Source organism: Bufo gargarizans, chromosome 4 (assembly GCF_014858855.1).
Source record: "Bufo gargarizans isolate SCDJY-AF-19 chromosome 4, ASM1485885v1, whole genome shotgun sequence".
NCBI classification, from domain to species: Eukaryota; Metazoa; Chordata; class Amphibia; order Anura; family Bufonidae; genus Bufo; species Bufo gargarizans.
In genome coordinates, this window is record NC_058083.1 from 518,008,126 (window position 1) to 518,032,348 (window position 24,223).

Here is a 24,223-nt window from a genome sequence, read left to right on the forward strand (position 1 = left end):
GGGGGGCGGGTCATGGGGGGGGGCGGGTTGGGGACGATCTTATTAGTCCGGTTTTTCTTTATGTACTGCAATTGGGAAAGGATGTGAAGTCGCATCTGAATATTGGAGTATCTCTAGGAACGCTGGAGGACGGCGGGACTCTCAGGCACTGAATAATGGCTAAAGTTTTTGCTAAAACAGGGCACTCTGTGCTTACGGGCGGGGACCTGGGGCTTGGGACTCTGGGCGGCCGGGTGCGCCCCGAAATGCGGCTCTTTCTTTTCGATATGTGGTTGGACTGTAGGCAGCGATACGATACATGTTGTATGGGTGCAATTAGGGGACAGAGCCGGCTTTTGGTGGTGTTTCTGCCCACATTTCTTTTAAACGCCGGTGAGTGTTGAGCGATACTTGATTTGAGTCCCCTCGCACCTGAGATACTGGTGTGACTGTATGCGAGGTATGGTTGAGTTGGGCACGAATTTTCAATCTTAACTATATGGGGATGAGGCAGTAAAATATGCTGTGGTTTTCTGTTTCTTTTTTTCTCTCCACTGTGATAGAAGACTGCTGGACCCCCCCAGGTTGCTTTAAGAAATGTCTGCGACTAAAGATCGCTATAAGCCCGCTATGTATGGTTAATGTGAGCACCAGGTGAATGGATCTAAGATTGTTAATCCAGCCGTTTTCTGTACCCATATACGGGAAAGGACGCGTGGAGCGCGTGCTCGCTCCCCGATGGCCGCCCGGACCGTGGGCCCCCGACCTCTGCCCTTTTTTGGATATTGACATGTTAAGTTAGATGCTTTGTGTGGCTGCGAGTCCCGCTCCCCTCTTAGCAAGCGAGGTCTCCATTTGATTTGTTTTATCTCCATAAGTATGGTTATTTGTATGTAATTGGTACTAATTATGCTTATAAATCAGAAATGTACGGACTTTAGGATTTATAATACTACTAAGGTTATATGGATATTTATTTTTTGTATCACAAATAAAATAAAGTATTTATAAAAAAAAAAAAAAAAAACCCTTTAGGGTTTATAGCTCCAGTCCAGAAGGTCACAGGCAGATGGTTCCGGGACCAACGGATCCGTCTGGGCTCCGGCTACAACTAGAGTCCAAACATGGTGCTCCTATTGGGTTTCTGCGGGGAGATATGTTTATCTCCCCTCCCTGACATCCCACCATCAAACTAAGACCATGGGCATGTTCTTCGTTGCGCCTGCGATGGCCGGGCGATTCATAATTCCTTATAAATCACTGGTTCCATGCTGTCTGCTAGATTCGATTGAACTGGGAAATGGCTTAGACCCCCTGCAGGGAAGTTTTTTCTGCAGGATCCGTGCTGTCTGAATGGAGGTGTGAAATGTAACCAAATGTGGCCTGCTAGGAGTTTTCTGCTATCTGGCTACAGCTTTGAAGCAGGGCCCTCTGGTGGAGTTCACTACCTCTGCTATCTTTCTGCAAATGGTAGGTGTGATGACATGGCTGACAGTAAATATTAATCCATAATTCTCACAATTACCACCACCTATCTCAGAATTACATTACCTCACTAAGGTAATCCTGTGTGGGAGGAACCAGGCTGGGCTGCTGAGGTAAAGGAACTGTGATTATATCATGACCATGTGATCCTGTGTGGGAGGAGTCAGGCTCTACAATGGGTGATTATTAATAAAAGTGATCAAAATGTTGTACGTTCCACAAAAATGTTACCAATGGTAAACAATGAAGAACATTTCAAAAATGGACTGAGAAGACATACAGAATGTGAGACTGTGTGAATGAGGCCCTAATAGAATTGCTTATCTATTAATCAATGTGGACACTGTTCTATTAGACTGCTCTGTGCCGTGCAGCTTCAGATTACTGTCTCTGCGCTGTCCCTTTCACTTGGCTGTTGGAGAAACAAGATTAGATCTGATGGTCGGCCATGTTGTATTAGGCAGACATCTTGTGTTCTCATCTCCGAAAATAGTAAATTAAAGTGAAGAAATTGCTTGGTTAGGGAAGAATCGTGATGTACTTTGGCTAATAAATATCTTAAGGAATCAATTAAAAAGTCATGATTAGTCATGAGCAGACCCATGAATGTTTGGGTTTGACGGGTTCGGCCAAACGTTAGTTCAAAAATCGGTTTGGGTACTCAAAGTTAAACCCGAACCCCATAGAAGTTAATGGGGACCCAAACTTTGGTGCTGTAAAATAGTCGTAGTAAAGGGCTAGAGGGCTGCAAAAGGAAGCAAAATGGGTCATATCAGGACAATTGCCCTGCAAGCAAATGTGGATAGGGAAATGACTTAAAATAATGTATTATACAAAAACATTAAAAATAATAAAATATTCTTGAACCAGGAGGCGGAGATCCAAGTGGAGTAGAGGTTGAGGAGGCGGTGGATGTGGTGATGTAGGTGGAAGAGGCGAAGAAGGAGATAGCCAACATGATCATGCTCCAGTGACGGAAGTAAGGACGGCATCAGTAATCAGCACTGCTAACCATCAGGGCAACTCAGAGGTCGTTGCGCAGGCACTACAGCATGTTCTCGATCATGTATGCCAGACACAATGACAAGCTGTCCTTGGTGGGAGCTGTATTGTCTGTGTCCTCTGTATTCCCCCATCCATGCTCCAGTGATGCCCGTGAGCTGATTTGGGTGCCACCCTGCTGTGAACGGGGAACCTTATCCTCCAAAACCGTGCCCTGGCTGTTGTGAGGGAAAGCATAAAGGAGTCCATTTTGCATATGTATTCATTTTATATCTATGTATAACCTGCACTTAGATAGGAGGGGGATTTAGCCTTGGAAGGCAGAAGTACAAAGTCCAAGGTGGGCCCCTAATCCATCCATGCTGACCATTTTCTTATCTCAAACCAAACATAGTAACTCGAAGCTTGTCTACACTAGGACACTTTTATTGTATTTGTCTGTGTATAAATACAAACCGGATTCCCAAAAAGTTGGGACACTATACAAATCGTGAATAAATACTGAATGCAATGATGTGGAGGTGCCAACTTCTAATATTTTATTCAGAATAGAACATAAATCACGGAACAAAAGTTTAAACTGAGAAAATGTACCATTTTAAAAAGGGAAAAATATGTTGAATCAGAATTTCATGGTGTCAACAAATCCCCAAAAAGTTGGGACAAGGCCATTTTCACCACTGTGTGGCATCTCTCTTCTTACAGCACTTAGACGTCTGGGGACCGAGGAGACCAGTTTCTCAAGTTTAGAAATAGGAATGCTCTCCCATTCTTGTCTAATACAGGCCTCTAAGTGTTTAATCGTCTTGGGCCTTCTTTGTTGCACCTTCCTCTTTATGATGCATCAAATGTTCTCTATAGGTTAAAGATCTGGACTGCAGACTGGCCATTTCAGTACCCGGATCCTTCTCCTACGCAGCCATGATGTTGTGATTGATGCAGAATGTGGTCTGGCATTATCTTGTTGAAAAAAGCTGGGTCTTCCCTGAAAGAGATGACGTCTGGATGGGAGCATATGTTGTTCTAGAACCTGAATATATTTTTCTGCATTGATGGTGCCTTTCCAGACATGCAAGCTGCCCATACCACACCTCATGCAACCCCATACCATCAGAGATGCAGGCTTCTGAACTCAGCGTTGATAACAACTTGGGTTGTCCTTGTCCTCTTTGGTCCGGGTGACCTGGCGTCCCAGATTTCCAAAAAGAACTTTGAATCGTGACTCGTCTGACCAAAGAACAGTCTTCCATTTTGCCACACTCCATTTTAAATGATCCCTGGCCCAGTGAAAACGCCTGAGCTTGTGGATCTTGCTTAGAAATGGCTTCTTCTTTGCACTTTAGAGTTTCAGCTGGCAACGGCGGATGGCGCGGTGGATTGTGTTCACTGACAATGGTGTCATGGAACCATGAACCAGACGTACAACAGAGATGAGTGGAAATAAGAAGGCTTTATTGGAAATCAAGCCGTAGCAAAAGTCCAAACGGATGGCTAAACCGAAGCAGGGTCTTGCGTAGACAGAGGTCAGGAACCAGGAGGGTGGTCAGACAAAGCCAGGATCAGGAACCAACGGGGTAGTCAGACGAAGCCAGGATCAGGAACCAACGGGGTAATCAGACGAAGCCAGGATCAGGAACCAACGGGGTAGTCAGACGAGGCCAGGATCAGGAACCAGAAGCAGCAGCAGTCTTAGAAGCATGTGAACACAGGAGGACCAAGCAAGGAACTGAAGCCACAGACCTTCTATATATATGAGCTAGGCATCCAGCTCCTCCCAGTGGGAAGGAGAAGCCGCAGGGTGGGAGGCTACAAGAAACCCAGAAACCAAGATGGCCGCCAGCACATGTCAAACGAAGGTAAGACCATGACAAATGGTTTCTGGAAGTATTCCTGAGCCCATTCTGTGATTTCCTTTACAGTAGCATTCCTATTTTTGGTGCAGTGTCGTTTAAGGGCCCGGAGATCACGGGCATCCAGTATGGTTTTACCGCCTTGACCCTTACGCTCAGAGATTGTTCCAGATTCTCTGAATCTTCGGATGATGTTATGCACAGTTGATGATGATAGATGCAAAGTCTTTGCAATTTTTCGCTGGGTAACACCTTTCTGATATTGCTCCACTATCTTTCTGCGCAACATTGTGGGAATTGGTGATCCTCTACCCATCTTGGCTTCTGAGAGACACTGCCACTCTGAGAAGCTCTTTTTATACCCAATCATGTTGCCAATTGACCTACTTAGTGTTAATTGGTCTTCCAGCTCTTCGTTATGCTCAAATTTACTTTTTCCAGCCTCTTATTGCTACTTGTCCCAACTTGTTTGGTATTTGTTGACTCTGTGAAATTTTGAAGCAACTTATTTTTCCTTTAAAATTATACATTTACTCGGATTAAACGTTTGATCTGTCATCTACGTTCTATTACAAATAAAATATTGACATTCGCCATGTCCACATCATTGCATTAAGTTTTTATTCACGATTTGTATAGTGTCCCAACTTTTTGATGCTCTGCCAGGCCTCTACTGCAACTTTCTTCAGTTCCTGCTTGCTCTTGGGGCATTTTCCCTTCAGTTTTGTCTTCAGCAAGTGAAATGCATGTTCAATCAGATTCAGGTCAGGTGATTGACTTGGCCATTGCATAACATTCCACTTCTTACCCTTAAAAACTCTTACTCTTTGGTTGCTTTTTCAGTATGCTTTGGGTCATTGTCCATCTGCACTGTGAAGCGCCGTCGAGTTCTGAAGCATTTGACTGAATATGAGCAGATAATATTGCCCGAAACACTTCAGAATTCATCCAGCTGCTTTTGTCAGCAGTCACATCATCAATAAATACAAGAGAACCAGTTCCATGGGCAGCCATACATGCCCACGCCATGACACTACCACCACCATGCTTCACTGATGAGGTGGTATGCTTAGGATCATGAGCAGTTCCTTTCCTTCTCCATACTCTTCTCATCACCCTGGTACAAGTTGATCTTGTCTCATCTGTCCATAGGATGTTGTTTCCAGAACTTTGAAGGCTTTTTTAGATGTTGTTTGGAAAACTCTAATCTGGCCTTCCTGTTTTTGAGGCTCACCAACCCTCTATATTCACTCTGGTGAAGTCTTCTCTTGATTGTTGACTTTGACACACATACACCTACCTCCTGGAGAGTGTTCTTGATCTGGCCAACTGTTGTGAAGGGCGTTTTCTTTACCTGGGAAAGAATTCTTCAGTCATCCACCACAGTTGTTTTCCGTGGTCTTCCGGGTCTTTTGGTGTTGCTGAGCTCACCGATGCGTTCCTTCTTTTTAGGAAGATGTTCCAAACAGTAGTTTTGGCCACGCCTAATGTTTTTGCTATCTCTCTGATGGGCTTGTTTTGTTTTTTCAGCCTAATGATGGCTTGCTTCACTGATAGTGACAGCTCTTTGGATCTCATCTTGAGAGATGACAGCAATAGATTCCAAATGCAAATGGCACACTTGAAATTAACTCTGGACCTTTTATCTGCTCATTGTAATTGGGATAATAAGGGAATAACACACACCTGGCCATGGAACAGCTGAGAAGCCAGTTGTCCCATTACGTTTGGTCCCTTAACAAGTGGGAGGCACATATGCAAACTGTTGTAATTCCTGCACCGTTCACCTGATTTGGATGTAAATACCCTCAAATTAAAGCTGACAGTCTGCAGGTAAAGCATATCTTGTTTGTTTCATTTCAAATCCATTGTGGTGGTGTATAGAGCCAAAAATCTTAGAATTGTGTCAATGTCCCAATATGTATGGACCTGACATATGTACATATATATATATATACAGTACAGACCAAAAGTTTAGACACACCTTCTCATTCAAAGAGTTTTCTTTATTTTCATGACTATGAAAATTGTAGATTCACACTGAAGGCATCAAAACTATGAATTAACACATGTGGAATTATATACATAACAAAAAAGTGTGAAACAACTGAAAATATGTCATATTCTAGGTTCTTCAAAGTAGCCACCTTCTGCTTTGATTACTGCTTTGCACACTCTTGACATATTTTCAGTTGTTTCACACTTTTTTGTTATGTATATAATTCCACCTGTGTTAATTCATAGTTTTAATGCCTTCAGTGTGAATCTACAATTTTCATAGTCATGAAAATAAAGAAAACTCTTTGAATGAGAAGGTGTGTCCAAACTTTTGGTCTGTACTGTGTAATTAATAAATTATATATATATATATATATATATATATATACACATACATACACACAGGAGACACCCAGGTTATACCAGCATACTCCATATCAGTATATACAAGAAGGTGTATAACTTATACCAGCTGTACATATATAATTATATACCGGGGATACTCTTTCCCTATTTACAAGCCAACAGCTATCTCCAGAAATTACTGACAAACTTAACCCAACCCACCCCCCCGAGAATAGAGCCCAGGTATACAGGCCTCCCTCAAACATACCCCTATAAGGGGACACCACTAGCTACTATAAATTTCTACACACCCCTCTGGACTATGGTAAGGGTGAATGGGCATTAGCTAAATGGACATCCCGCAGTTAACGATGTCCATCTATATCAGGCTCTGGAATGCAATCTTCGTTAATTGCCATCCAGCCGCTACAGGGAGATGACCCTACAGATTTATCACCGGGCATATATCTCTTCAGTTCGGGGCCACCGTATGGGCGTCTTTGAATCTGACAACTGCTTTTGGTGTAAAGAGATAGGAGCAGACATTTTCCATTGTTTGTGGCTATGCCCGGTGATACAATATTTCTGGCATAAAATCCACACGTTTACCACCACCCATATGACATCTGCAGCACCTCTGGACCCTATATGGGCCATCTTTGGGTACATTGACCCGACTAGTACACGGTGCACCCCTGGTAGCAGGAAATTGTTATATCTGATAGCAGCAGCATGAATAAAGACTATCCTCTACACGTAGATCGACCCCACACCTCCACTGTTTAAGCTATTTCTTGAGAAAGTCTCCTTGATAAAGATAGACTGGGTAGAGGCGTCTTCCAGAAAGGAGATCCATGTGAAGCAATTCTTTGTATGCTGGGAGAGCTTCATAGAAATACTGCCCCTCCAGTTTAGAAGATGCATGCAGGAATGTTTTCAACTCACTTCCTGGTATCAGACGCGTGTCTTACTAAACGATTCGCCAATCTCAGGCATATGATCCTACTTGAGGGTTCAGCGGGAGTCCCTGCGCGCCGCGTGCTTGCTTGGATTCTATTTCCACTAACTGTGGAACAGAATTGGGCTACCGTTATGTTCTATTCACCTTGCGGTTTGCAAGGAGTCAAGTAATGGTTTCTGTACTACGAATCCCCCATAACTCATCCTTTCCCCTTCCCCTCTCCTTTCCCCCTCATCCCCCTTCTAAAAACGACTGGTGGACATAATAGCTCCTATATACTACTCTGATTGTCTATGTTGGGACTTTTACCAAAGACTTGCTGTAAATGATGCTGTAAAGTACTACTTATCATATCACACTGTATGTACTCACTTATTATGTCAACCTGAAATAAAAACAAACATTTGAAAATATACCGGGGATACCCAGGTTATACCAGCATGGTCCATATCACTATATACAAGAAGATATATAAACTTATACCAGCTATACATATATAATTGTATACAGGAGATACCCAGATTACACCAGCATTGTACATACAATAACATACAGGTACATGACGTTATTTATATATGCAGTGGCCGGGTTTGAGGTGGTCCCAAAGCTACGCTGGGTCCTCCGGACACCGTCAAGGTGTCACCACATGTTGCTGCTCTCCGGAAGGTATGGTAAGGCATGGTGCACCCCAATGGGAAATAAGTCCAGAGAGTCAGGGTCTGCAGTAAACCTGGGTGCTTCTTTATTGGAGGAATTCAGGTACAAAACAACAATACTGGCGAGGCATTGGGCTGGCTTCTCCAGTTTCCTCCCTGGCAGAAGAAGGGTATGATGCTGAGGAAAGGCCTGAGCTAGCTGTCCCTCTCTCAGAAGGCTGGCATCCTGGTCAAGGGCCCACGGTCTGTAGCTCAGAAGTCAGAGTGGCTTCTTTGTCACAGGGCTAGTGACCCATGGTCTGTGGCTCAGCGTCCCCATCTCAGTGTCTTCTTCTGGTCACTCATGCAGGCTAGCTTAAGTCTCCCCTCCAAGCACTGTTCCCTAACTGCAGCACCCTAGGATCTCTGACAGCTCTTCTTTATATACAGTTTATAGCTAAACTGGAACCTTCTAGTAGGAGGCGTGGAGTGGAGAAACTCAGCACAAACAAATACATTGTTTAAACTCCCGTCTGGTATAGACTTACATTAGAGCTACAATGATACTCAATGGCAATGACAAAGCAGGTTTTCCACACAAAAAGTTTTCAGACATAACATAGCTAAAACCAGACATTTAAAAGGTCAGTCTGTCTGTTTTTTGGTGGTAAACAAGTCTGGGTTTTTCCCTCCAAAACATGGTCTTCTTTAAGCCCATAAGGACCCTGCCATATTTCACCTTAGGGATCAGGCAATTTTTTTGCAAATCTGACATGTGTCACTTTATGTGGTGATAACTTTAAAACGCTTTTACTTATCCAAGCAATTCTGAGATTGTTTTCTTGTCACATATTTTACTTCATGACAGTGGTAAAATTGAGTCAAAAAATGTAAAAAAAAATGTTATAAAAAAAAAAAATTCTAAATTTACCCAAAATTTAGAAAAATATACAAATTTCTAAATTTCAATTTCTCTACTTTTATAATAGTAATACCTCCAAAAATTAAAAGTTATTATTTAACATTTCCCATATTTCTACTTCATGTTTGGACCATTTTGTGAATGCCATTTTATTTTTTGGGGACGTTAGAAGGCTTAGAAGTTTAGAAGCAAAACTTGACAACCCACTTTTTAAGGACCAGTTCAGGTCTGAAGTCACTTTGTGAGGCTTAGATAATAGAAACCACCCAAAAATTACCCTATTTTAGAAAACTACACCCCGATGTACCCCTAGAGTAGAAACGCCAAAAAAGTGACACAATTTTGGAAACTACGGGATAAGGAGGCAGTTTTGTTGGTACTATTTTTTAGAGTAGATATGATTTTTGGTTGCTTTATATTACACTTTTTGTGAGACAAGGTAACAAAAAAAATGGAATTAGTCTTACCGGTAATTCAGATCACCACGATGGCATACAAGTAGATTGAGCTCTGACCTCTGTAGGGGCAGGAACAGAGAAAGGTTTAAATCCCCCCTCCCACCACCAACACCAGTGTTTCCAAAATCACACAGAGCAAAAAAGAAAAAGAGAGATAGTATTCTTGATCCATCTGGCTAAAGAAGATTTGGATATTTTCTGGCCCTCGTTTTTCCCTGCAAATTGAATTAGTAGACTGTCGGATTTCCAGAAATCCTTGGTAGATTCAATGTAATTCAGGACAGAACGTCTGACATCCAGGGAATGAAAAACTAGTTCTTTATTATTAGAGGCATTTTTACAGAAAGAAGGCAGGATGATTTCTTGACTACGATGAAAATCGGATACTACCTTATGAAGGAAGCCCGGATCTAACTTGAGGATTATTCTATCGTCCATAACACGTAGGTACGGTTCTCTGATGGAAATTGCCTGTATCTCACCTAATCTACGGGCAGATGTGATCATTATTAGAAAAGCTGTTTTTAGTGATAACAACTTTATAGGACATTTAGATCCCAGGAAGGGACTCGAGTTCTTACAGTCGGCCGAAGTCTGGAGGCTGCTCTCATGAACCTTTTAATCCAACGATGGTTTTAGTCCTAGATCAAGCCCTTGTTGTAAGAAATCTAGTATTTTTTTAATGTTTGTTTTCTCTAAATTCGGGGATGTTTCACCTGACCAGGAACAGAATTGTTTCCATATTTTCAGGTAGATTGCCAAGGTAACTTTTTCCGGGAGGCTCTAAGTGTATCTATCACTTTGTCCGAAAGACCCTGGAACTTCAGAATGTGGATCTCAGGGTCTAGGCCGTTAGTTTCAGGAACTGAGGATTGGGATACAGAACTGATCCCTGATGCAGAAGATCTCTCCTAAGAGGGAGAGTCCAAGTTCCGAGATGGAGAGCTTTCTGACGGAGTAAAACCAGCTTCTCTTTGGCCAAAAAGGTGTTAAATAAGAATTATTGTTGTTCTGTCTTGACATATTTTTTGAATCACTCTTTGAATTAATCGGAGGGGGAAAAGTGTAGCATAGACTCCAATTCCATCTTAGAGAGAAAGCATCTAACACCCAGGGATTGTCCCTGGGGTTTAGGGAACAGAATTTTCCCATCTTTGTATTTGCTTTGGAGGCGAAGAGATCCACTTCGGGCACTCCCCATTTGTCTACTATCATCTGAAAAACTTCTAAGTTCAGGGACCATTCTGTCTGATCAAATTTTTTTGCGACTGAGGAAGTCCGTTTCTAGGTTTAAAGCTCCTCTGAGATGGATTGCTGAAATGGAGCTTACATTGTGCTCTGCCCAATTGAAGATCATGGATGATAGTGACAGAAGAGCGTCTGATCTTGTCCCTCCCTGATGCGAAAGGTAAGCAATGGCTGTCTTGTTGTCTGAGAAGCCTCTTAGACTGAGTTCACACGAGTGTGCCCGGATAAGGTCCGGATGCGTTGCGGCAAACCCGCGCAAGTAGGTACCCAATTGCAGTCAGTTTTGACTGCGATTGCGTTCCAGTTTTTATCGCGCGGGTGCAATGCGTTCACAGAAGTTCAGGTTTGGGTTCGGTGTTGTGTAGATGTTATTATTTTCCCTTAGAACATGGTTATAAGGGAAAATAATAGCATTCTTTAATACAGAATGCTTAGTAGGTGGTCAATTGAGGGTTAAAAAATATTTAACTCACCTTCTCCTCTTGATCGCGTAGCTGCAGGTCTCTTCTTACTTCTTTAATCATGAGCTGCCGGCTAAAGGACCTGTGGTGACGTCAGATCACATGGTCCAATCACATGGTCCATCACCACGGTGATGGACCAGGTGATCTGACGTCACCACAGGTCCTTTAGCCAGCAACTCATGATTAAAGAAGTAAGAAGAGACCGGCAGCTACGCGATCAAGAGGAAAAGGTGAGTTAATTATTTTTTAACCCTCAATTGACTACCTACTAAGCATTCTGTATTAAAGAATGCTATTATTTTCCCTTATAACCATGTTACAAGGGAAAATAATACAGTTAATAGACGGTCATCTTAGCAACCATGCGTGAAAATCGCACCGCATCCGCACTTGCTTGCGGATGCTTGCGATTTTCACTCAGCCCCATTCACTTCTATGGGGCCTGCGTTGCGTGAAAAACGCACAATATAGAACATGCAGCGATTTTCACAGCTCATGTGCACAGTCCCATAGAAATGAATTGGTCCAGATTCAGTGCGGGTGCAATGCGTTCACCTCCCACATTGCACCCGCACGGAAATCTCGCCCGTGTGAACTCAGCCTTATGTGGTAACCTTGCAGGTTCTTTTCTGCTACCTTTAGGGTTTCCCAGACTGCCCGCAGTTCTCGGAAGTTCGATGACTGAGACCTGACTGATTGGGACCAGGATCCCTGGTATAAGAGGTCTCCCAAATTTCGCTCCCAGCCCGACTGACTTGCGTCTCTCACAATCTGTATGTAAAGAGTCTTTTTCCATAGTACACCCCTGGAAAGATTAGTTGATTCCCTCCACCAGTTTAGGGACTTTTTTTTAATCAACGGGGGTATACAAATTCTGCAATCTAATGAGATCTGCTGTCTGTTCCAGACCCTGAGGATCAAAACTTGTAGGGTCGAAAATGACTGACTCCAGGGTACCGATGGTAAGCAAGAAGTTAGTAGACCCAAAAGACTCATGGCTTCTCTTATGGAGCACGTCTTCTTCCTCTGAAAAAAAAAAAACAGATTTTTTGCTATAAAGAAACCATCTTGTCCTGGGGAAGATATGTGGATTGAACATGGTCTAGGATCACCCCCAGAAATTTAGTTTTTTTGGAAGGATTAAAGTTGGATTTGTTTATATTTACTATCCACCTCAATCTGCTCAGAACTGATAGTAAGGTGTTTAAGTCGTTTTCGGTTTGTTGAGGGTTGTCGCCGATCAGCAGAAAATCGTCAACCCCTTCTTCCTCAAGAATGCCACAATTTCCACTATCATCCTTAGAGCAGAGGCAATTCCAAATGGAAGGGCTGTGAACTGATAATAATGAACCAGACCTCTAATGTCTTTGATAGCAAACCGCAGGAATTTTTGGGATCTGACATGGATTTGGATGCGATAACAAGCGTCCTTCAAGTCCACCGTACACATCAAGGCGTCCTTCCCTATCAATGGTATTGTGGAGACTTTAGGTTTATTAATGTACGGAAAGAGCCCTCCCTCATCTTTATCAGAAAGAGATTTGAGTAGTAACCCTTTCCCTACTCTTGGACTATGACATTCACCTTTAAAAGATCCTGTTCTCCCTGCCAGATCTTTTCCTGGTACCGGGTTGATATGCATCTGTTTGGGGATTTTGAAGAGAATTCGATCTTGTAATCCGATCCTACAATTTCATTGGTCCAGGGATTCTGGGAGATTGTTTGATTCCCAGGACGTAAGGAAATTTATCTCTCCCCCCCACTCTGGCATCATTGTTTCTCGCCAGGTTTCGTATGAGAAGAGGGGAGGAAACCCCTTCCTCTACCACCCTTGGGGTAGCTCCAACGCCCCGACTTTCCTTTTCCCCTATACAACCTGTCTTGACCTGTGGAGGAACGAAAGGGGAAAACCCTTTTTCTTGTCTAAGGCCTTCTCTAAGATCTTGTCCAGCACTGGACCAAAGGCAAATTCTCCTGAAAAAGAAATGAAGCAGAGCTTCATTTTTGATGTTTTGTCACCAGACCAACACTTCATCCAGAGTGCTCTGCAGGCCACATTGGAGAGACCTGCGTCTCTGGCAGGGAACCTCACTGATTCGGCTGAAGCATCTGCGAGAAAAGCTGTGGCTGATTTTAGAAGGGGTATAGAATTAAAAAATTTCCTCTCTTGACGTTTTATCCCTGATATGATCTTCCAGCTTGTTTAGCCAAAGGAACATAGACCTGGCCACAGACGTTGCTGCGATGTTGGACTTAAGGTTGAACATTGCTGCTTCCCATGACTTCCGCAACAGACTGTCGGCCTTCCTGTCCATAGAAATCTCTTAGCTGGGAGGCATCCTCGAAGGGTAATGATGTTTATTATTCACTTTTGCCACCTGTATATCTATTTTAGGAATCTCATTGAAGATATTGGATTCCACTGGATCAAATAATAGACGATTTTTGAAGGAGTTAGATACCCCCAAACGTCTTTCAGGGTCCGACCATTCCTCTATAACCATACCTTTTATATATTCGTTAATAGAAAGCACACAAGTTTTTTTGACACAAAGTCCCCCAAAAATCTCATCTTGAACGGAGTGAGATTTCTGCACTTCTTCTCCCATAGTACATCTGACTGCTTTCAACAGATCTGCCATATCGTCCATAGAAAAATAAAATCTTCTATTACTCCCAGAGGATTCTGCTTCAGAAGCTCCCTCCTCGTTCTCCTCAGCATTAAAAGAGGAAGCATCATCCATCAGGTCCTCAGAATCTGGTTAGAAGGAGGAGGATCCCCAGGAGTAGTAGGTAGTTGAGACAAGGAGGATTTTACTTCTTCCTGTATCATCTTATGAAATTCTTCCCTAAGTGAGGGAATTTCCTCACGAACGATAGTAGTAAGGCAATCTTTGCACAATTTTTGGGGGTAATTATCCTGAAGCCGTATGTCACAAGAAATGCATCTAAATGACTTCTTAACTTTCTTTTGTGCCTCCTTGGAGATCTAAAAGTAAAATGAATCAGGCGGCACTTAGTATAAATTAGGACCTACCCCATTCTATAATATAACGTGGTTAAAGGAGAGGGGGATCAAGCAGACTCCCTGACCAACACACATAATGAAAGTCAATAAGTAAACTTCCCACCGGGAACTTACTGATAGCAGCAATGCAGCATCCAACTCCTTAGGAGAACACGGCTCTGGTCCTGAAATGGTGAAGGATGAACCATCTGGGTCTCTGTCTGAGCCCCCTTTAAGTCAGCCAGAACTCTGCACGCCGCCTCGCGTCCCTTCGTCCACCGTACGCCGGGTGCAGGCTCCAGATCTACCGGAGCGAGCCCTCCCAATCCACCCCCTGTCCAGCATTAGTACAGGACAGTGGGAGGACAGGGGGACACCGTGTTCCGAATGGTGCAAGGTCCAAAAGTCCAGGAGATCTTTCTCTGCCCCGTCCTCTGTAGGGACAGGAAACATTGGTATTGGTGGTGGAAATTAAACCTCTCTGTTCCTGCCCCTACAGAGGTCGGAGGTCAATCTCCTTGTATGTCGTCGTGGTGATGCTATAAAAACAGCCGTTTTTGCACCGTTTTTATTTTTTGTTTTTTACAACATTCATCTGACAGATTAGATCACGTGGTATTTTTATAGAGCAGGTTGTTATGGACGCAGCAATACTTTTTTTGGTTGTTTGCTTCAGTTATACAAAATAAAGCATTTAAAAAAAAAAATAATTGCATATACCTGCGCTGTACATATATAATTATATACAGGAGATGCCCAGGTTATACCAGCATGGTCCGTATCACTGTATACAAGAAGGTGTATAACTTATACCAGCTGTACATATATAATTATATACCGGGGATACCCAGGTTATACCAGCATAGTCTATACCAGTGATGCCCAAGCATTTTTCGTCTGAGGGCCGCACTAGACTTGGTATAAATTTCACGGGCCAGAACCAGGTAGCTTTGCCAGAAAGAAATGCAAACGCTGTGAGGGGGCACGTGTGAGCATTAATACTGTGAAGAGGGCACATATCTGGGCATAACTACTGTGAGGGGGCACATATCTGGGCATAACTACTGTGAGGGGGCACATATCTGGGCATAACTACTGTGAGGGGGCACATATCTGGGCATAACTACTGTGAGGAGGGCACATATCAGGGCATAACTACTGTGAGGGGGTACATATCTGCCCATAACTACTGTGAGGGGGCACATGTGGGCATAACTACTGTGAGGGGGCACATATCTGGGCATAACTACTGTGAGGGGGCACATATCTGGGCATAACTACTGTGAGGGGGCACATATCTGGGCATAACTACTGTGAGGGGGCACATATCTGGGCATAACTACTGTGAGGGGGCACATATCTGGGCATAACTACTGTGAGGAGGGCACATATCAGGGCATAACTACTGTGAGGAGGGCACATATCAGGGCATAACTACTGTGAGGGGGTACATATCTGCCCATAACTACTGTGAGGGGGCACATGTGGGCATAACTACTGTGAGGGGGCACATATCTGGGCATAACTACTGTGAGGGGGCACATATCTGGGCATAACTACTGTGAGGGGGCACATATCTGGGCATAACTACTGTGAGGGGGCACATATCTGGGCATAACTACTGTGAGGGGGCACATATCAGGGCATAACTACTGTGAGGAGGGCACATATCAGGGCATAACTACTGTGAGGGGGTACATATCAGGGCATAACTACTGTGAGGGGGTACATATCTGCCCATAACTACTGTGAGGGGGCATGTGTGAGCATTACTACTGTGAAGCCGGCACATATCTTGGCATTATTAGTGTGAGGGGGCATGTGATGTATACATGTGTGTGATGATCACACACTGCACTACATACATTACACACATATATACATCACATACTGCGCTGTCACCTTCTTCTGTAGGTCTACCTTTGCGTCTGGTCTTTAGGCTTAAGTCAGATCCTCAACCGCCATGCTTGCACCGTGTGCACGACACCACCAGCAGCTGGCCCCTCCTCCTTTCATCTCCCGCCGGCTTCTCTTACAGCAGGGCGCTCTATAGCTCCAGTGCCCGCCGAATCTTACCAATCAGGGGCGTAGCTAGAAATGACTGGGCCCCATAGCAAAAAGGTTTAAGCCCCCCCCCCTCACGGATCTCCCACCCCCACATACCTATGGGACCACCCACCCCTTCCAGAGCTCGCACCCAAACACCCCTCCAGGACCTCTGGCCCCAACATCCCCACACCCCTCCCTAGATCCCCCTCAGTGTCACCCACAGATATCCCCCCTCAGTGTCACCCACAGACATCCTCCCCACCCAGAGCCGCTTCCTAGCTAATTTATTCACTGCAATTGCCTCTGTGAATTGAAGAGAAGCGCCGCAATCTCGCACAGGCGCACTGACAGAGGCCAGGAAGACGGTGAATGCGCACTTCAATGCCTCTGTCAGTGCGCCTGTGCGAGATTGCGGCGCTTCTCTTCAATTCACAGAGGCAATTGCAGTGAATAAATTAGCTAGGAAGCGGCTCTGGGTGGGGAGATTGCGGGCACAGGCAGCATCGCTTTGCTGCCTGTGCCGTTCGCAGCGCACCCTGCGCTGACAAAGTCCTGTTACTGCGCGGGCCGCATGACACGGCTTTGCGGGCCGTAGGTTGGGCATCACTGGTCTATACTATAATACACAGGAAGATGACTATGTATACACCTGCGCTGTACATATAGATTACACTCAGATATACCCAGGTTATACCAGCACAGTATATACTATAATACACAGGGAGATGACTATGTATATACCTGCGCTGTACATATAGATTACACTCAGATATACCCAGGTTATACCAGCATAGTCTATACTATAATACACAGGAGGAGGACTATGTATATACCTGCGCTGTACATATAGATTACACTCAGATATACCCAGGTTATACCAGCATAGTCTATACTATAATACACAGGAGGATGACTATGTATACACCTGCGCTGTACATATAGATTACACTCAGATAGACCCAGGTTATAGCAGCATAGTCTATACTATAATACACAGGAGGATGACTATGTATATACCTGCGCTGTACATATAGATTACACTCAGATAGACCCAGGTTATACCAGCATAGTCTGTACTATAATATACAAGAGGATGACTATGTATATACCTGCGCTGTACATATAGATTACACTCAGATAGGCCCAGGTTATACCAGCACAGTATATACTATAATACACAGGAGGATGACTATGTATATACCTGCGCTGTACATATAGATTACACTCAGATAGACCCAGGTTATACCAGCATAGTATATACTATAATACACAGGAGGATGACTATGTATATACCTGCGCTGTACATATAGATTACACTCAGATAGACCCAGGTTATACCAGCATAGTATATACTATAATACACAGGAGGATGACTATGTATATACCTGCGCTGTACATATAGATTACACTCAGATAGACCCAGGTTATACCAGCATAGTATATACTATAATACACAGGAGGATGACTATGTATATACCTGCGCTGTACATATAGATTACACTCAGATAGACCCAGGTTATACCAGCATAGTATATACTATAATACACAGGAAGATGACTATGTATATACCTGCGCTGTACATATAGATTACACTCAGATAGACCCAGGTTATACCAGCATAGTCTATACTATAATATACAAGAGGATGACTATGTATATACCTGCCCTGTACATATAGATTACACTCAGATAGACCCAGGTTATACCAGCATAGTATATACTATAATACACAGGAGGATGACTATGTATATACCTGCGCTGTACATATAGATTACACTCCGATAGACCCAGGTTATACCAGCATAGTCTATACTATAATACACAGGAGGATGACTATGTATATACCTGCGCTGTACATCAGAGGCGTACATAGGAATCACTGGGCCCCATAGCAAAAATCTGAATTGGGCCCCTTAACCCCGCCCACTACCCACCATGGCCCCTCCCACTTCCTGACTTTGCTCCTCCCATGCCACACCCCCATTAAATAAATTTATACATGACCTACAGAAACTGTTAGGGGTTTCCTGGGGGTGACCTGTCACATGGGATATCTGCTGCAGCCTGCAGGTCTCCTTATTTGGGGTGCCATGTTAGGCTACTTTCACACTTGCGTTCGGGTCTCCGCTTGTGAGTTCTGTTTGAAGGCTCTCACAAGCGGCACCGAACGGATCCGTCCAGCCCTAATGCATTCTGAGTGGATGCGGATCCGCTCAGAATGCATCAGTATGGCTCCGTCTGTCCTCCGCTCAGCAGGCGGACACTTGAACGCTGCTTGCAGCCTGGCCGTGCGGAGGCAAACGGATCCGTCCAGACTTACAATCTAAGTCAATGGGGACGGATCCGTTTGAAGTTGACACAGTATGGCTCAATTTTCAAACGGATCCGTCCCCCATTGACTTTCAATGTAAAGTCAAAACGGATCCGTTTGCACTATCATGAACAAAAAAAAAAATGTTGTTTTTTTTTTTTGTTCATGTTAATGCAAACGGATCCGTTCTGAACGGATCTAAGCGTTTGCATTATAGGTGCGGATCCGTCTGTGCAGACACCAGACGGATCCGCTCTGAACGCAAGTGTGAAAGTAGCCTTAAAGGGAATCTGTCACTAGCAATTTACCCCCAATTTTTTTTTCATGAATCCATGTTTAACAGAGAACCTGTTTTCCATCTGTCTTGTTCTTTTGATTGTGAGTCTTGTCATGTCTTCAAAAAATCGATTCTTATGATATGTAAATGACGCTGTTATTCTTTCTCCACGGTGCCCAGGAACGCCCCTCTGAAGTGCCGTGCCCGGCTAAGTTTGAAAACTAATAACGCCTCCAAGTTCATCTAAATCGCCTCCCAGAGGCACGGCTAAGTGCTCAACACCCCCCTCCTCAGTGCCGCGCTCTGCGGCAAACACCCCGATCCTCCTCTCGCCGGCATCCCAAATCCCGCGCAGGCGCAGTGCCGTCAGTCATCTTATCATAGCGCAGGCAATCGCCGGCACTGCGCCTGCGCGGGATTTGGGATGCCAGCGAGAGGAGGATCGGATTTGGGAGGCGATTTAGATGAACTTGGAGGCGTTATTAGTTTTCAAATTTAGCCGGGCACGGCACTTCAGAGGGGCGTTCCTGGGCACCGTGGAGAAAGAATAACGCCCCTCTGGGCTCCTTACAGCGTCATTTACATATCATAAGAATCGATTTTTTGAAGAAATGACAAGACTCACAATCCAAAGAACAAGACAGATGGAAAAAAGGTACTCATGGATCCATGTTTAATAAAGTACCTTTTTTCCATCTGTGTTCTTCTTTTCCATGTCAGTCTTGTCCTTTCTTCTAAAAATCGATTCTTGCTGTAAGGACTGGAGCCCAGAGGGGCGTTTTTCTTTCTCCACGGTGCCCCTCTGATTAGTGCCGTGCCCGCCTAAATATGAAAACTCTAACGCCTCCATCATTTAGCTGAATCGCCTCCCAGAGGCGCGGCTAAGTCCTAGACACCCGCCCCCCTCCTCAGCGCTGCGCTCTGAAACACCCGATCCTCCTCTCGTCGGCGTCCCAAATCCCGCGCAGGCGCAGTGCCGGCGATTGCCTGCGCCTGCGCTCTGATAATACGGCTGAGGGCAACAGCTTCAACATCGTCACTGGGCTCGGCGCATGCCCAGTGACGATGTTGAAGCTGTTGCCCTCAGCCGTATTATCAGAGCGCAGGCAATCGCCGGCACTGCGCCTGCGCGGGATTTGGGACGCCGACGAGAGGAGGATCGGGTGTTTCAGAGCGCAGCGCTGAGGAGGGGGGCGGGTGTCTAGGACTTAGCCGCGCCTCTGGGAGGCGATTCAGCTAAACATGGGGGGGGCCCTGGGGAGAAAAGCAGCCGCATAGCCGGCTGCTGGTCATCAGTGGGCGGGGCCTTATCTGCGCTACGGGCCCCCCAGTGCCGCGGGCCCCATAGCAGTGGCGTGGTCTGCCTCTATGGGCGGTACGCCACTGCTGTACATATAGATTACACTAGGGTTGCCACCTTTTCTTCAAGCCAAACCCGAACAGAAGGGAGGGAGGGCCCCCTTCCAGTCCCGCCTCCAGCCACGCCCATGTCCCGCCTCCAACCACGCCCACATCCCACCTCCATTTCTGGTCGCTGTCGCACCGTGATCATTACGCCCCTGATCCCACGCCTGCGCCATCCCGTTTAGTATTCGGCGCAGGTGCGGGATTTACGGGACGAAGAGGAGAACTTGGACGTCAATCAACTGGACATGGGCGTGCCACTGCCAAAGGGTGAATAGACGGAGCCTCTAGGTGCTGCAGCAACGCCCTCATAGCACCTAGAGGCTCATTAGCATATTATACGTCTTTATTTTAATAGAACGGCGGCAGCGGCGGGCAGGGAGTTATAAAACACACTGTTATGTACTGCTGACATTAGCCCATCGCTAACGTCAGTCAGCTACATAACATAATGTTTTTTCTGATTGACAGATTCAGAATTGAGGCTGTTTAAACACTGTATTTTACATACACACTTCAGATGTTTTATATTTATACCTTTTTAGAAGTAGTAAGTGATTATCTGGTGTCTTGGTCAGGTTGAAAAAAACTGGCAGGGCACAGTGGGCACAGTCTGGGCTGGGCATGGGCAGGCTGCTGGAAGAATGATTTCAATTCTCCCTCCCTGCCTCTCTCTCTGATGTCACTTCCTGTGGACCTGACTTCCTTATCAGAGAGAAGGAGGGAGGGACTGGGAGGCAGGGGAGGAGCAAGGAGGAGAACGTAGACTACTGAACAGTGAGTGAGCCGCATCACTGGAGGGGAGGAGGAGGGGAGGAGGAGGGGAGAGGAGGGGAGAGGAGGGGAGAGGAGGGGAGAGGAGGGGAGAGGAGGGGAGAGGAGGGGAGAGGAGGGGAGAGGAGGGGGAGAGGAGGAGGAGGGGAGGAGGAGGGGAGGAGGAGGGGAGGAGGAGGGGAGGAGGAGGGGAGGAGGAGGGGAGGAGGAGGGGAGGAGGGAGAGGAGGGAGGAGGAGGGAGAGGAGGGGAGGAGGAGGGGGAGGAGGAGGGGAGGAGGAGGGGAGGAGGAGGGGAGGAGGAGGGGAGAGGAGGGGAGGAGGAGGGGAGAGGAGGGGAGAGGAGGGGAGGAGGAGGGGAGAGGAGGGGAGAGGAGGGGAGAGGAGGGGAGGAGGAGGGGAGGAGGAGGGGAGAGGAGGGGAGAGGAGGGGAGAGGAGGGGAGAGGAGGGGAGAGGAGGGGAGGGGAGAGGAGGGGAGGGGAGGGGAGGGGAGAGGAGGGGAGGGGAGGGGGAGGGGAGGGGAGGGGAGAGGAGGGGAGGGAGGGGAGAGGAGGGGAGGGGAGGGGAGGGGAGGGGAGGGGAGAGGAGGGGAGGGGAGGGGAGGGGAGGGGAGAGGAGGGGAGGGGAGGGGAGGGGAGGGGAGGGGAGAGGAGGGGAGGGGAGGGGAGAGGGGGAGGGGAGGGGAGAGGAGGAGGGGAGAGGGAGGAGGGGAGAGGAGGGGAGGAGGAGGGGAGGAGGGGAGGAGAGGAGGGGAGAGGAGGGAGGAGAGGAGGGGAGAGGAGGGAGGAGAGGAGGGGAGAGGAGGGAGGAGAGGAGGGGAGAGGAGGGAGGAGGAGAGGAGAGGAGAGGAGAGGAGGGGAGGGGAGAGGAGAGGAGAGGAGGGGAGGGGAGAGGAGAGGAGGGGAGAGGAGGGGAGAGGAGGGGAGAGGAGAGAGGGAGAGAGGGGAGAGGAGGGGAGAGGAGGGGAGGAGGAGAAGAGGGGAGGAAGAGGGGAGAAGAGGGGAGGGGAGGGGAGGGGAGGGGAGGGGAGAGGGGAGGGGAGAAGAGGGGAGGGGAGGGGAGAAGAGGGGAGGGGAGGGGAGAAGAGGGGAGGGGAGGGGAGAGGAGAGGAGGAGGGGGAGGGAGCGCTCAGCCTCCGCTCCACTCCGCTCAGCTGATCACCCGGCCGCAGCAGTGTGAGTCACTAGTGACAGCCGACAGGCAGCTTATGCGATCGGACGGACTCCACACTCACTGTCTGCAGTTTGAATGAATAGAATAATCCTGTGCCCGGGTCTAAGAAAGGCTTGTACCCGGGCACAGGATTACAAACCCGGACTGTCCGGGTCAATCCCGGACGGGTGGCAACCCTAGATTACACTCAGATAGACCCAGGTTATACCAGCATAGTATATACTATAATACACAGGAAGATGACTATGTATATACCTGCGCTGTACATATAGATTACACTCAGATAGACCCAGGTTATACCAGCACAGTATATACTATAATACACAGGAGGATGACTATGTATATACCTGCGCTGTACATATAGATTACACTCAGATAGACCCAGGTTATACCAGCATAGTATATACTATAATACACAGGAGGATGACTATGTATATACCTGCGCTGTACATATAGATTACACTCAGATAGACCCCGGTTATACCAGCATAGTATATACTATAATACACAGGAGGATGACTATGTATATACCTGCGCTGTACATATAGATTACACTCAGATATACCCAGGCTATACCAGCATAGTATATACTATAATACACAGGAGATGACTATGTATATACCTGCGCTGTACATATAGATTACACTCAGATAGACCCAGGTTATACCGGCATAGTATATACTATAATACACAGGAGGATGACTATGTATATACCTGCGCTGTACATATAGATTACACTCCGATAGACCCAGGTTATACCAGCATAGTCTATACTATAATACACAGGAGGATGACTATGTATATACAGATTACACTCAGATATACCCAGGTTATACCAGCACAGTATATACTATAATACACAGGAGGATGACTATGTATATACCTGCGCTGTACATACAGATTACACTCAGATAGACCCGGGTGCTGCTCCTGTAGCTCAGTCAGTCCCTGGGCAGCCTAGTGCCTAGTGGGCTGAGTGCTGGCGGAGGCTGACTGTGCCTGGCCGAGAGAGCTGGCGGTGAAGGGGTTAATGCCCCCTCTGCCCCAGTAATCCTGACAGACAATGGCGGTGACTACACACCTACCTGCCCTGCTGGACACAACATGTACCCACCTAGAATGTATGGGCTTCTGAGAGGATGTAGCCCCGCCCCCAAGTTGTTCTAGAAACTAATGTTTCTCCACAAAACCTCCCTGACTGTAAACCTGTCCCTAATCCTGACCCCACAGGAGACCGCACAGAACACGGAGAGGACGCCCCGCAGCCCAGCACACAGGACACTTACCTTTCACCACAACCTATCTCAGACTGCGATTACGTCACCAAGGTGATTATGTGTGGAGTCAGGCTCCAGGCTGTGTTGCCGGAAGAGGTAAATGACCTGTGATGATGATGTCATGAACATGTGATCATGTGTGGGAGGAGTCAGGCTTCAGACTATGGTAGATGCTAGAGTGCAGTTGTTAGAAGGAGGTCTGTGATGTCATTGGTCACATGCTCCTTCATGGTCACATGACCAAATGTGGGACGTGCTGACAAACCCCGACTGCAGCAGCTTGTGTAAGGAGGAGGGGCTGTGTGCCTGCAAGCAGCCCAGTGAGGTAGGATGTGGTGCAGTCCTGGAGTACACAGAGCTTCATGGCGAGCGGGGGAGGGGCTGTGTGTGCCAGGGGGAGGGGCTGTGTGTGCCAGGGGGAGGGGCTGTGTGTGCCAGGATGTGGTGCAGTCCTGGAGTACACAGAGCTTCATGGGGAGCGGGGGAGGGGCGACATATGGAGCTCATATATGAGGGGCAGGGGGAGCACTCAGGGGCAGTGGGGGTCATGGAGTGGAATCTGGTGCAATTAAGGGAGGTTATAGTACAGATCCAGGTGTATTCTG

At 46.4% G+C, this 24,223-nt stretch overlaps 1 long non-coding RNA gene across 1 annotated transcript in view; it reads right to left on the reverse strand.

The window, feature by feature from the left end:
- LOC122934038 overlaps window positions 1–23,752 on the reverse strand; it is a 40,089-nt gene extending 16,337 nt beyond the window's left edge. The window contains exon 1 of the long non-coding RNA XR_006388625.1: window positions 23,628–23,752. This is a non-coding gene — a long non-coding RNA (uncharacterized LOC122934038). The remainder of the gene's footprint in view (window positions 1–23,627) is intronic.
- Between the last annotated feature and the right edge of the window lie 471 nt (window positions 23,753–24,223).